This window comes from Rhinoderma darwinii, chromosome 2 (assembly GCF_050947455.1).
Source record: "Rhinoderma darwinii isolate aRhiDar2 chromosome 2, aRhiDar2.hap1, whole genome shotgun sequence".
Lineage (NCBI taxonomy): Eukaryota > Metazoa > Chordata > Amphibia > Anura > Rhinodermatidae > Rhinoderma > Rhinoderma darwinii.
Window position 1 is genome coordinate 3,123,939 of NC_134688.1, and position 15,986 is coordinate 3,139,924.

At 47.4% G+C, this 15,986-nt stretch overlaps 1 protein-coding gene across 1 annotated transcript in view; it reads left to right on the plus strand.

The window, feature by feature from the left end:
* Nucleotides 1-15,986, plus strand: part of LOC142741957 (neuronal acetylcholine receptor subunit alpha-10-like) — a 143,579-nt gene that overhangs the window by 33,968 nt on the left and 93,625 nt on the right. The gene's annotated exons all lie outside the window — the stretch shown is intronic.

The following is a 15,986-nucleotide window of genomic DNA, read 5'->3' on the forward strand; positions in this document are numbered from 1 at the left end:
TAATACTCTGCAGAGCGCTGTGTAGTACTGGTATCTGACCACTATATGATCACTGTATGGTCTGCAGCGTGATAATACTCTGCAGAGCGCTGTGTAGTACTTGTATTTGACCACTATATGATCACTGTATGGTCTGCAGGGTGATAATACTCTGCAGAGCTCTTTGTAGTACTGGTATCTGACCACTATATGATCACTGTATAGTCTGCAGGGTGATAATACTCTGCAGAGCGCTGTGTAGTACTGGTATCTGACCACTATATCATCACTGTATGGTCTGCAGCGTGATAATACTCTGCAGTGCGCTGTGTAGTACTGATATCTGACCACTATATGATCACTGTATTATCTGCAGGGTGATAATACTCTGCAGAGCACTGTGTAGTACTGGTATCTGACCACTATATGATCACTGTATAGTCTGCAGGGTGATAATACTCTGCAGAGCGCTGTGTAGTACTGGTATCTGACCACTATATGATCACTGTATAGTCTGCAGGGTGATAATACTCTGCAGAGTGCTGTGTAGTACTGGTATCTGACCTTTATATGATCACTGTATGGTCTGCAGGGTGATAATACTCTGCAGAGCGCTGTGTAGTACTGGTATCTGACCACTATATGATCACTGTATGGTCTGCAGCGTGATAATACTCTGCAGTGCGCTGTGTAGTACTGGTATCTGACCTTTATATGATCACTGTATGGTCTGCAGGGTGATAATACTCTGCAGAGCTCTGTGTAGTACTGGTATCTGACCACTATATGATCACTGTATGGTCTGCAGCGTGATAATACTCTGCAGAGTGCTGTGTAGTACTGATATCTGATCACTATATGATCACTGTATGGTCTGCAGGGTGATAATACTCTGCAGAGCGCTGTGTAGTACTGGTATCTGACCACTATATGATCACTGTATAGTCTGCAGCGTGATAATACTCTGCAGAGTGCTGTGTAGTACTGGTATCTGACCACTATATGATCACTGTATAGTCTGCAGGGTGATAATACTCTGCAGAGCGCTGTGTAGTACTGGTATCTGACCACTATATGATCACTGTATAGTCTGCAGGGTGATAATACTCTGCAGAGCGCTATGTAGTACCGGTATCTGACCACTATATGATTACTGTATGGTCTGCAGGGTGATAATACTCTGCAGAGTGCTGTGTAGTACTGGTATCTGACCACTATATGATCACTGTATGGTCTGCAGCGTGATAATACTCTGCAGTGCGCTGTGTACTACTGGTATCTGACCTTTATATGATCACTGTATAGTCTGCAGGGTGATAATACTCTGCAGAGCGCTGTGTAGTACTGGTATCTGACCACTATATGATCACTGTATGGTCTGCAGCGTGATAATACTCTGCAGAGCGCTGTGTAGTACTTGTATCTGACCACTATATGATCACTGTATGGTCTGCAGGGTGATAATACTCTGCAGAGCTCTTTGTAGTACTGGTATCTGACCACTATATGATCACTGTATGGTCTGCAGGGTGATAATACTCTGCAGAGCGCTGTGTAGTACTGGTATCTGACCACTATATGATCACTGTATAGTCTGCAGGGTGATAATACTCTGCAGAGCGCTGTGTAGTACCGGTATCTGACCACTATATGATCACTGTATGGTCTGCGGGGTGATAATACTCTGCAGAGCTCTGTGTAGTACTGGTTTCTGACCACTATATGATCACTGTATAGTCTGCAGGGTGATAATACTCTGCAGAGCGCTGTGTAGTACCGGTATCTGACCACTATATGATCACTGTATTATCTGCAGGGTGATAATACTCTGCAGAGTGCTGTGTAGTACTAGTATCTGACCCCTATATGATTACTGTATAGTCTGCAGGGTGATAATACTCTGCAAAGCGCTGTGTAGTACCGGTATCTGACCACTATATGATCACTGTATGGTCTGCAGGGTGATAATACTCTGCAGAGCGCTGTGTAGTACCGGTATCTGACCACTATATGATCACTGTATTGACTGCAGGGTGATAATACTCTGCAGAGGGCTGTGTAGTACCGGTATCTGACCACTATATGATCACTGTATGGTCTGCAGGGTGATAATACTCTGCAGAGCGCTGTGTAGTACTGGTATCTGACCACTATATGATCACTGTATAGCCTGCAGGGTGATAATACTCTGCAGAGCGCTGTGTAGTACTGGTATCTGACCACTATATGATCACTGTATAGTCTGCAGGGTGATAATACTCTGCAGAGTGCTGTGTAGTACTGGTATCTGACCACTATATGATCTCTGTATGGTCTGCAGGGTGATAATACTCTGCAGAATGCTGTGTAGTACTGGTATCTGACCACTATATGATCACTGTATGGTCTGCAGCGTGATAATACTCTGCAGAGCGCTGTGTAGTACTGGTATCTGACCACTATATTATCACTCAGGGGCGTAGCTAAAGGCTCATGGGCCCCGATGCAAAAATTCTTACTGCCCCCCCCCCCCCCCGCAATCTTCTCATGGCCGACGGTCCGCAGCTTTCAGCTTCATCGCTGGATCTCCTAAGTGACCCAACAATGCAGCACTAGAAGCCGGGGGTGTCACTAAGGCTGGGTTCACACACCCTATTTATGGACGTAATTCAGGCGTTTTAGCATTGAATTACTCAGAAGGCAGTATCACACATGATAGGATTAGATACAGTGGCTGAGCAGACAGTACCACACATGATAGGATTAGATACAGTGGCTCAGCAGACCGTACCACATATGATAGGATTAGATACAGTGGCTCAGCAGACAGTATCACACATGATCGGATTAGATACAGGGCCCAGCAGACAGTACCACACATGATAGGATTAGATACAGTGGCTCAGCAGACAGTACCACATATGATAGGATTAGATACAGTGGCTCAGCAGACAGTATCACACATGATAGGATTAGATACAGTGGCTCAGCAGACAGTATCACACAAGATACGATTAGATACAGGGCCCAGCAGACAGTATCACACATGATCGGATTAGATACACAGCCCAGCAGACAGTATCACACAAGATACGATTAGATACAGGGCCCAGCAGACAGTATCACACATGATTGGATTAGATACACAGCTCAGCAGGCAGTATCACACATGATTGGATTAGATACAGGGCCCAGCAGACAGTATCACACATGATAAGATTAGATACAGGACTCAGCTCGCTGACATTGCGGCTCCAGCGCTGGACCCAGGATAGGTAAGAATAATAATTTTGCTTCTTTATGTGTTACTGATTATTTTTGTGTGTTTGTGTTTTTTTTACAGGTTCGGTTGTTGGACTTCGGATACGAGGACTTCAATGACGGCGTTTTTTTTATTCTCAATAAAATGGTTAATGAGGGTTGTGTTTTTTTATTTCAATAAAATATTTTTTCTATGTGCTTGTATCTTTTTAAACTTTATTATCACCGCCTTAGTAATGGCCGCTGGCTGATTGACAACCTCCATTACTAAGGCGGGGCTTAATGTTAGCCGGTGCAGAGGCTACACTAACCCCCATTATTACCCCGGTACCCACCGCCACCAGGGGTACTGGGAAGAGCCGGGTACGAACCAGACCCGACCATCTGTAGTGACGGGCAGGCACCGGGGTGGCCGCAGGCTGGTAGTATTAGGCTGGGAAGGGCCAAAAACAGTGGCCCCTACCACCCTGGTAATGCTGCCTGCTGCTGCTGTGTTGTATCTGGCTGGTTATGAAAATTGGGAGGGACCCGACATCGTTCTTTCCAATTTTTTAATTTTTTTTAAATGACGTGGGGTCCCCCCCATTTTCATAACCAGCCAGATACAATAAAGCAGCAGCAGGCAGCATTACCAGGATGGGAAGGGCCACTGTTTTTGGCCTTTCCCCTCCTGATAATACCAGCCTGCGGCCACCCCAGTGGCCGACCATCACTACAGATGGTCAGGTACTGGATCGTACCCGGCTCTTCCCAGCACCCCTGGTGGTGGTGGGTACCGGGGTAATAATGGGGGTTAGTGTTAGCCTCTGCATCCGCTAACACTAAGCCCTGCCTTAGCAATGGATGCTGTCAATCAGCCGGCGGCCATTACTAAGGCGGTAGTAATATAGTTTAAAAAAAACCACAAAGACATAGAAAAAATATTTTATTGAAATAAAAAAATAAAAAACACACAACCCTCATTAACCATTTTATTGATAATAAAAAAAAAGCTGTCATCGAAGTAGTCCTGGAATCCGACGTAGTCCAACGACCGAACCTGTAAGAAAACACACAAAAAATGATTAGTAACACATGTGTTAGTCTTAGATACAGGGCCCATGTGTGATACTGTCTGTGGGACCCTGTATCTAAGCCTACCACAACGTAGGCTTAGATACAGGGTCCAGCAGACAGTAATCTTATACAGTATAAGATTACTGTGTGCTTGGGCCCTGTATCTAAACCTACAGTGTGGTAGGCTTATATACAGGGCCCATCAGACAGGATCACACATGGGCCATGTATCTAAGCCTACCATGTGATTGGCTTAGATACAGGGCCCAGCAGACAGGATCACACATGGGCCATGTATCTAAGCCTACCATGTGATTGGCTTAGATACAGGGCCCAGCAGACAGGATCAAGCATGGGCCATGTATCTAAGCCTACGGTGTGGTAGGCTTATATACAGGGCCCACCAGACAGGATCACACATGGGCCATGTATCTAAGCCTACCATGTGATTGGCTTAGATACAGGGCCCAGCAGACAGGATCACGCATGGGCCATGTATCTAAGCCTACCATGTGATTGGCTTAGATACAGGGCCCAGCAGACAGGATCACGCATGGGCCATGTATCTAAGCCTACCATGTGATTGGCTTAGATACAGGGCCCAGCAGACAGGATCACGCATGGGCCATGTATCTAAGCCTACCATGTGATTGGCTTAGATACAGGGCCCAGCAGACAGGATCACACAATCTGTGATCCTGTCTCATGGGCCCCCTAAGCCTGATACATCGTAGGCTTAGGGGTTGTACAGTCCCTAAACATTGATGGCCTATCCTCAGGGTAGGCCATCAATAGCTGATGTGTCTCTCGGGACCCGCAAATCAGCTGTTTTGAAGGGGCCGCAGCACTCATACGAGAGCTGCTTCCCCTTCATTTCACTACTTGCTCACACTGTGAATCGCCGACACGGATTCACAGCGTGACCGGAATGAAGTGACAGGAATGAAGGGGAGCAGCTCTCGTACGAGTGCTGCGGCCCCTTCAAAACAGCTGATTGGCGGGTCCCGGGAGTCGGACGCCGCCAGTCAGGGCTAAGCTTACCTTCCTCTTCGGCCGCGGCGGGAGTGCTGTCGTCTCGATGCTGTGCGCGGCGCATAGCGCTGTGACGTCAGGACCTCCGCTGCGATCCGGAACCAGGAAGGTAAGTAAAGTATGTTACTATAGTAACAGGGGCCTGCGTCCCGAGTTACTATAGTAACTTTTTATTGATGTGGTGCGGGGGGCCGTGGGCCCCCTGGCTTCGGGGCCCGGTCGCAATTGCGACCGCTGCGACCCCTATAGCTACGCCAGTGTGATCACTCTTTAGTCTGCAGGAAGATAATACTCTGCAGAGCGCTGTGTAGTACCGGTATCTGACCACTATATGATCACTGTATAGTCTGAAGGGTGATAATACTCTGCAGAGCGCTGTGTAGTACTGGTATCTGACCACTATATGATCACTGTATAGTCTGCAGGGTGATAATACTCTGCAGAGTGCTGTGTAGTACCAGTATCTGACCACTATATGATCACTGTATAGTCTGCAGGGTGATAATACTCTGCAGAGTGCTGTGTAGTACCGGTATCTGACCACTATATGATCACTGTATAGTCTGAAGGGTGATAATACTCTGCAGAGCGCTGTGTAGTACTGGTATCTGACCACTGTATGATCACTGTATAGTCTGCAGGGTGATAATACTCTGCAGAGCGTTGTGTAGTACTGGTATCTGACCACTATATGATCACTGTATGGTCTGCAGTGTGATAATACTCTGCAGAGCGCTGTGTAGTACCGGTATCTGACCACTATATGATCACTGTATAGTCTGCAGGGTGATAATACTCTGCAGAGCGCTGTGTAGTACCGGTATCTGACCACTATATGATCACTGTATAGTCTGCAGGGTGATAATACTCTGCAGAGCGCTGTGTAGTACTGGTATCTGACCACTATATGATCACTGTATAGTCTGCAGGGTGATAATACTCTGCAGAGCGCTGTGTAGTACTGGTATCTGACCACTATATGATCACTGTATAGTCTGCAGGGTGATAATACTCTGCAGAGTGCTGTGTAGTACTGGTATCTGACCCCTATATGATCACTGTATAGTCTGCAGGGTGATAATACTCTGCAGAGCGCTGTGTAGTACTGGTATCTGACCACTATATGATCACTGTATAGTCTGCAGGGTGATAATACTCTGCAGAGCTCTGTGTAGTACCGGTATCTGACCACTATATGATCACTGTATAGTCTGCAGGGTGATAATACTCTGCAGAGCGCTGTGTAGACCTGGTATCTGACCACTATATGATCACTGTATGGTCTGCAGGGTGATAATACTCTGCAGAGCGCTGTGTAGTACTGGTATCTGACCACTATATGATCACTGTATAGTCTGCAGGGTGATAATACTCTGCAGAGCGCTGTGTAGTACTGGTATCTGACCACTATATGATCACTGTATAGTCTGCAGGGTGATAATACTCTGCAGAGTGCTGTGTAGTACTGGTATCTGACCACTATATGATCACTGTATGGTCTGCAGGGTGATAATACTCTGCAGAGTGCTGTGTAGTACCGGTATCTGACCACTATATGATCACTCTATAGTCTGCAGGAAGATAATACTCTGCAGAGCGCTGTGTAGTACCGGTATCTGACCACTATATGATCACTGTATAGTCTGCAGGGTGATAATACTCTGCAGAGTGCTGTGCAGTACTGGTATCTGACCACTGTATGATCACTGTATAGTGTGCAGGGTGATAATACTCTGCAGAGCACTGTGTAGTCTGGTATCTGACCACTATATGATCACTGTATGGTCTGCAGGGTGATAATACTCTGCAGAGTGCTGTGTAGTACTGGTATCTGACCACTATATGATCACTGTATGGTCTGCAGGGTGATAATACTCTGCAGAGCGCTGTGTAGTACCGGTATCTGACCACTGTATGATCACTGTATAGTCTGCAGGGTGATAATACTCTGCAGAGCTCTGTGTAGTACCGGTATCTGACCACTGTATGATCACTGTATAGTCTGCAGGGTGATAATACTCTGCAGAGGGCTGTGTAGTACTGGTATCTGACAACTATATGATCACTGTATAGTCTGCAGGGTGATAATACTCTGCAGAGCTCTGTGTAGTACCGGTATCTGACCACTATATGATCACTGTATAGTCTGCAGCGTGATAATACTCTGCAGAGTGCTGTGTAGTACTGGTATCTGACCACTGTATGATCACTGTATAGTCTGCAGGGTGATAATACTCTGCAGAGCTCTGTGTAGTACTGGTATCTGACCACTATATGATCACTGTATAGTCTGCAGCGTGATAATACTCTGCAGAGTGCTGTGTAGTACTGGTATCTGACCACTGTATGATCACTGTATAGTCTGCAGTATGATAATACTCTGCAGAGCCCTGTGTAGTACCGGTATCTGACCACTATATGATCACTGTATGGTCTGCAGGGTGATAATACTCTGCAGAGCGCTGTGTAGTACCGGTATCTGACCACTATATGATCACTGTATAGTCTGCAGGGTGATAATACTCTGCAGAGCCCTGTGTAGTACCGGTATCTGACCACTATATGATCACTGTATAGTCTGCAGGGTGATAATACTCTGCAGAGTGCTGTGTAGTACTGGTATCTGACCACCATATGATCACTGTATAGTCTGCAGGGTGATAATACTCTGCAGAGCTCTGTGTAGTACTGGTATCTGACCACTATATGATCACTGTATGGTCTGCAGGGTGATAATACTCTGCAGAGCTCTGTGTAGTACCGGTATCTGACCACTATATGATCACTGTATAGTCTGCAGGGTGATAATACTCTGCAGAGTGCTGTGTAGTACTGGTATCTGACCACTATATGATCACTGTATAGTCTGCAGCGTGATAATACTCTGCAGAGCGCTATGTAGTACTGGTATCTGACCACTATGTGATCACTGTATGGTCTGCAGGGTGATAATACTCTGCAGAGCGCTGTGTAGTACTGGTATCTGACCCCTATATGATCACTGTATAGTCTGCAGGGTGATAATACTCTGCAGAGCGCTGTGTAGTACTGGTATCTGACCACTATATGATCACTGTATGGTCTGCAGGGTGATAATACTCTGCAGAGCGCTGTGTAGTACTGGTATCTGACCACTATATGATCACTGTATAGTCTGCAGGGTGATAATACTCTGCAGAGCTCTGTGTAGTACCGGTATCTGACCACTATATGATCACTGTATTGCGGTATTACTGGTCTTTGTATAGTGTTTTTGTACTATCGTCTCTGTCTGTGTTTCGATGTTTCACTTTTTTTTTTCCGTCTTGCGCTGACGCTGTGGTTTACGTTTCTATAGAGTGGTGCGGGGTGGGACCAAATAAAGCAAGAATCGTGACAACGTGCATTGAGAGCCGCTATTTTTAGGCACTATGGGAGGAGGGGCGATATTGTATGTGGGATTATTTTTCCAGGGCCGTTTCTTAGTCTCCGTCCGGCTCCGGCGCCGGCTTTCACTCTTAAGCGTCCATCACAGCCTACATTTAGCATACGCGGCATATACGGTAGACGTAGGTTAAAAACGTGATGTGAACGGGGTCCTAACAATAGTCTTTGTCTAGTTTTCTCCAATCACCTCTCAGCCTGTGACTATGGAATACGCGGCTGCAGTACCTAAACAGTTAAAGTGGTATTCCCAAAATCAATATCCATCCGCATCCACAGCACACGTGATCAGTGTCTGATCGCTGGCACCCCCACCGATCACTTCGATCACTGGATTGGTGATCAATATAAGATTCTTATTAAACCCTTTTGAACGTTTCCTCACATCCTTTGTGGGGGTGACGGAGGAGAAATGATGAGCGCGGTGTATGGGATGACAGGAGCTCGGGCGAGGGGGGAAAGGTGAGTTATTGTCCCCCTCAGGGCGGGGGTTGGGTTAACCTGCTTCTTCCGACACCTGTAACAGATCCCCCCTTGTAGAATCTCCGGTGTCTCTGGGATCCTGCAATCGCCCCCTACATCTGTGAATTAGTTGTAATTCAATCGAGCGTGGCGGCCGTCCTCCGTGGCTGCCTGATAACTGCGAGCGTTGTCTTGATCTGTAAGTGAGTCTGGGAGATGTCAGCAGAGAGGTGATCCTGGCAATGTAAACCAGCACATTAAACATTCAGGACCCGAAGGGGAGGGGGGGGGGGGGGGGTCCATTCAACAGCTGCAGACAGCATATGCCCCCCCCATAGAAGAGCCATTATTTCTGGTGTAGCGCTCCCGGTGCCACCGCTCTTTTCTGATCGTCTCCTTTTCTGCCATCTTCACTGTTGCCTTCACGTGTAGCAGATACCGGGAGATAACCAGGAATAGCCGCCGTCATTGTGCCCGAAGGAGATGTCACTCAATTTTCCACAGTCCCTGAATGGCAGCAGTGTGATGTATAGTAACCTCTCCTCTCTTACTGCCCTCCCTGTGTCAGTCTTCACTGTAGTTCTGGAATTTTACTCATTAAATGAAAGACAGAGTAGGAAATGGTGGGAGGAAAAGTGAATATAAAATAATCCACGGTGGGGTTCAGTTTTTTGCCTCCCACAAGATCAGCACACTCCTCTCCTGAAATACTCTGCACTGCTGGATACCGTGCTTCTTCCACTATGTGAATCTCAGCCTCTAGCCTCTCACAATCATATGTCAGAAGGCATGTACAATATAGTGTCCAGTACTAGCGTACACAACATAGCAGAGCTGGAGCCGGTGCAGAGGAAGCAAAATACAATGTGTGGACTTCAGTACCCTGAACGATGATCAAGATTGGGGTTAATTACCTGAGAAAAGAGACGTCTGAGAAGCTACCTAATAACTATGTATAATATATCACAGGTCGGCACAGAGACGTCTCATCATCTATTTATACCCAGGACTGGAACTACAACAAGGGGGCAACCAGTACATCTAAAGTAAAGAAGGATTCTACACCAACATAGAAGAGGATTCTTTACTGTAAGAGCAGTCACACTATGTATAATATATCACAGGTCGGCACAGAGACGTCTCATCATCTATTTATACCCAGGACTGGAACTACAACAAGGGGGCAACCAGTACATCTAAAGTAAAGAAGGATTCTATACCAACATAGAAGAGGATTCTCTACTGTAAGAGCAGTCACACTATGTATAATATATCACAGGTCGGCACAGAGACGTCTCATCATCTATTTATACCCAGGACTGGAACTACAACAAGGGGGCAACCAGTACATCTAAAGTAAAGAAGGATTCTATACCAACATAGAAGAGGATTCTCTACTGTAAGAGCAGTCACACTATGTATAATATATCACAGGTCGGCACAGAGACGTCTCATCATCTATTTATACCCAGGACTGGAACTACAACAAGGGGGCAACCAGTACGTCTACAGTAAAGAAGGATTCTACACCAACATAGAAGAGGATTCTCTACTGTAAGAGCAGTCACACTATGTATAATATATCACAGGTCGGCACAGAGACGTCTCATCATCTATTTATACCCAGGACTGGAACTACAACAAGGGGGAAACCAATACATCTAAAGTAAAGAAGGATTCTACACCAACATAGAAGAGGATTCTTTACTGTAAGAGCAGTCACACTATGTATAATATATCACAGGTCGGCACAGAGACGTCTCATCATCTATTTATACCCAGGGCTGGAACTACAACAAGGGGGCAACTAGTACAACTAAAGTAAAGAAGGATTCTACACCAACATAGAAGAGGATTCTTTACTGTAAGAGCAGTCACACTATGTATAATATATCATAGGTTGGCACAGAGACGTCTCATCATCTATTTATACCCAGGGCTGGAACTACAACAAGGGGGCAACTAGTACAACTAAAGTAAAGAAGGATTCTATACCAACATAGAAGAGGATTCTTTACTGTAAGAGCAGTCACACTATGTATAATATATCACAGGTCGGCACAGAGACGTCTCATCATCTATTTATACCCAGGGCTGGAACTACAACAAGGGGGCAACTAGTACAACTAAAGTAAAGAAGGATTCTACACCAACATAGAAGAGGATTCTTTACTGTAAGAGCAGTCACACTATGTATAATATATCACAGGTCGGCACAGAGACGTCTCATCATCTATTTATACCCAGGGCTGGAACTACAACAAGGGGGCAACCAGTACATCTAAAGTAAAGAAGGATTCTACACCAACATAGAAGAGGATTCTTTACTGTAAGAGCAGTCACACTATGTATAATATATCACAGGTCGGCACAGAGACGTCTCATCATCTATTTATACCCAGGACTGGAACTAGAACAAGGGGACAACCACTAGATCTAGAGGAAAGAAGGATTCTACACCAACATAGAAGAGGATTCTCTACTGTAAGAGCAGTCACACTACGGAACCTCTACTGTAAGATCAGTCACGCTATAGAACCTCTACTGTAAGATCAGTCACACTATGGAGCCTCTACTGTAAGATCAGTCACACTATGGAACCTCTACTGTAAGAGCAGTCACACTATGGAGCCTCTACTGTAAGATCAGTCATACTATGGAACCTCTACTGTAAGAGCAGTCACACTATGGAACCTCTACTGTAAGAGCAGTCACACTATGGAACCTCTACTGTAAGAGCAGTCACACTATGGAGCCTCTACTGTAAGAGCAGTCACACTATGGAGCCTCTACTGTAAGATCAGTCACATTATGGAACCTCTACTGTAAGAGCAGTCACACTTTGGAGCCTCTACTGTAAGATCAGTCACATTATGGAGCCTCTACTGTAAGAGCAGTCACACTATGGATCCTCTACTGTAAGAGCAATCACACTATGGAACCTCTACTGTAAGAGCAGTCACACTATGGAACCCCTACTGTAAGATCAGTCACATTATGGAACCTCTACTGTAAGAGCAGTCACACTATGGAACCTCTACTGTAAGAGCAGTCACACTATGGAGCCTCTACTGTAAGAGCAGTCACACTATGAAACCTCTACTGTAAGAGCAGTCACACTATGGAACCTCTACTGTAAGAGCAGTCACACTATGGAACCTCTACTGTAAGATCAGTCACACTATGGAACCTCTACTGTAAGAGCAGTCACACTATGGAGTCTCTACTGTAAGAGCAGTCACACTATGGAGCCTCTACTGTAAAAGCAGTTACACTATGGAGTCTCTACTGTAAGAGCAGTCACACTATGGAGCCTCTACTGTAAAAGCAGTCACACTATGGAACCCTCTACTGTAAAAGCAGTCACACTATGGAACCTCTACTGTAAGAGCAGTCACACTATGGAACCTCTACTGTAAGAGCAGTCACACTATGGAACCTCTACTGTAAGAGCAGTCACACTATGGAACCTCTACTGTAAGAGCAGTCACTCTATGGATCACAATTCTAGACAAACACAATCCAACTAATGTAATAACACACAAAGTAACTAATGTAATAACACACAATGTAACTAATGTAATAAAACACAATGTAACTAATGTAATGACACTCAATGTAACTAATGTAATAACACACAACGTAACTAATGAAATAGCACACAACGTAACTAATGTAATAACACACAACGTAACTAATGTAATAACACAATGTAACTAATGTAATAACACGCAATGTAACTAATGTAATGACACTCAATGTAACTAATGTAATGACACTCAATGTAACTAATGTAATAACACACAATGTAACTAATGTAATGACACACAATGTAACTAATGTAATAACACACAACGTAACTAATGAAATAGCACACAACGTAACTAATGTAATAACACACAATGTAACTAATGTAATAACACACAATGTAACTAATGTAATAACACACAATCCATCTAATGTAATGACACACAATGTAACTAATGTAATAACACACACAATGTAACTAATGTAATGACACACAACACTTGTACTGAGCGCATGGAGTAAATGTCCGCATGGCAGGGAGAAAAGTAAGTGAACCTTTGTGGTAATGACTCCAAGAGCTCATTGATAAAATGTGTTCCCAGTAAGGAGATATTAGAAGTGTGGTGCTTTGTCCATTACATAAAGGCACACAGAGCCTGGTTACTGACAAATCTGTTCTTCTTAAGAAAGACTGGTCAGTGTGAACGATAGCCAGAGGCAAACAACTGTCAGAAGACGAGATATAGAGACGCAGGACGCTGGACAAGGCTACAGAAGATGAAGACCTGGGGGTACATCAATACACAACTAGACTGTCTACAAATGGAGAATATTCAGGACTGTTATTACTCTCCATAGTGGTGGGCGTCCTGTGGATATCACTCCAAGAGCACAACGGGCAATCCTGAAAATCTGAGAAACACCCGAGGGCAACAGCAAAATAAAAAAGACCTAGTGAAGACCCCGCAAGCTGCAAAACCTCACGTGTAGAGACGAGTGAATAGATTCTACACAAATCAAATTGAGTCTGAATTTCCCAAAAGTTTGTAATACGACAAAATTGTAAACTTTTGGTTCGCAGTGCGTGAGGGGGCATCATTGTGGTGCGGGCAGGGTGGTGGAGGCATCATGGTGGAACGGGCAGGGTGGAGGAGGCATCATGGTGGAGCAGGCAGGGTGAAGGAGGCATCATGATGGAGGGGGCTGGGTGGAGGAGGCATCATGGTGGAGCGGGCAGGGTGGAGGAGGCATCATGGTGGAGCGGGCTGGGTGGAGGAGGCATCTTGGTGGAGCGGGCAGGGTGGTGGAGACATCATGGTGGAGCGGACAGGGGGAGGAGGCATCGAGGTGGAGCAGTCAGGGGGGAGGAGGCATCATGGTGGAGCGGGCAGGGTGGAGGAGGCATCATGGTGGAACGGGCAGCGTGGAGGAGGCATCATGGTGGAGCAGGCAGGGTGAAGGAGGCATCATGGTGGAGTGGGCTGGGTGGAGGAGGCATCATGGTGGAGCGGGCAGGGTGGAGGAGGTATCATGGTGGAGCGGGCCGGGTGGAGGAGGCATCATGGTGGAGCGGGCAGGGTCAAGGAGGCATCATGGTGGAGCGGGCTGGGTGGAGGAGGCATCTTGGTGGAGCGGGCAGGGTGGTGGAGGCATCATGGTGGAGCGGGCAGGGGGGAGGAGGCATCATGGTGGAGCGGTCAGGGGGGAGGAGGCATCATGGTGGAGCGGGCAGGGTGGAAGAGGCATCATGGTGGAGCGGGCAGGGTGGAGGAGGAATCATGGTGGAACGGGCAGGGTGGAGGAGGCATCATGGTGGAGCAGGCAGGGTGAAGGAGGCATCATGGTGGAGTGGGCTGGGTGGAGGAGGCATCATGGTGGAGCGGGCAGGGGGGAGGAGGCATCATGGTGGAGCGGGCCGGGTGGAGGAGGCATCATGGTGGAGCGGGCCGGGTGGAGGAGGCATCATGGTGGAGCGGGCAGGGTGGAGGAGGCATCATGGTGGAGCGGGCTGGGTGGAGGAGGCATCTTGGTGGAGCGGGCAGGGTGGTGGAGACATCATAGTGGAGCGGACAGGGGGGAGGAGGCATCGAGGTGGAGCAGTCAGGGGGGAGGAGGCATCATGGTGGAGCGGGCAGGGTGGAGGAGGCATTATGGTGGAACGGGCAGCGTGGAGGAGGCATCATGGTGGAGCAGGCAGGGTGAAGGAGGCATCATGGTGGAGTGGGCTGGGTGGAGGAGGCATCATGGTGGAGCGGGCAGGGTGGAGGAGGCATCATGGTGGAGCGGGCAGGGTGGAGGAGGCATCATGGTGGAGCGGGCCGGGTGGAGGAGGCATCATGGTGGAGCGGGCAGGGTCAAGGAGGCATCATGGTGGAGCGGGCTGGGTGGAGGAGGCATCTTGGTGGAGCAGGCAGGGTGGTGGAGGCATCATGGTGGAGCGGTCAGGGGGGAGGAGGCATCATGGTGGAGCGGGCAGGGTGGAGGAGGCATCATGGTGGAGCGGGCAGGTCAAGGAGGCATGGTGGAGCGGGCTGGGTGGAGGAGGCATCTTGGTGGAGCGGGCAGGGTGGTGGAGGCATCATGGTGGAGCGGGCAGGGGGGAGGAGGCATCATGGTGGAGCGGTCAGGGGGGAGGAGGCATCATGGTGGAGCGGGCAGGGGGGAGGAGGCATCATGGTGGAGCGGTCAGGGGGGAGGAGGCATCATGGTGGAGCGGGGAGGGGGGAGGAGGCATCATGGTGGAGCGGGCAGGGTGGAGGAGGACTCATGGTGGAGCGGGCAGGGTGGAGGGGACATCATGGTGGAGCGGGCAGGGTGGAGGGGACATCATGGTTTGGGGAAGCTTTGCTCCTCAGGGCCTGGACACCTTCCGATCATTGAGGGGACAATTAATTCAGAGATGTATGAGAACATTTTCCAGGAGATTGTAAGGGCCGCAGTCCATGACCTGAAGCTGAAGAGACGTCGGGTGATGCAACAAGACAATGACCCAAAGCCCCCAGGAAATCAACTCGTGTTATGGAAAGGCCGAGTCCTGACCTTGACCCTATGGAGATGCTGCGGCAGGAGAGCTGCGTACACAAGACACCTCCGAAATATTCATCAACTCAAAATCATTTACCGGGAGGAAAGGTCCAAAAATCCTCCTCAGCATCGTGTAAATCGTATTATTGGTGGAGGTGATCGCCGCTAAAGGGGGATCTACAGTCATTACATTCAAGGGGTCACTTACTTTTTCTTCCAGCACTGTGAATATTTACTACATT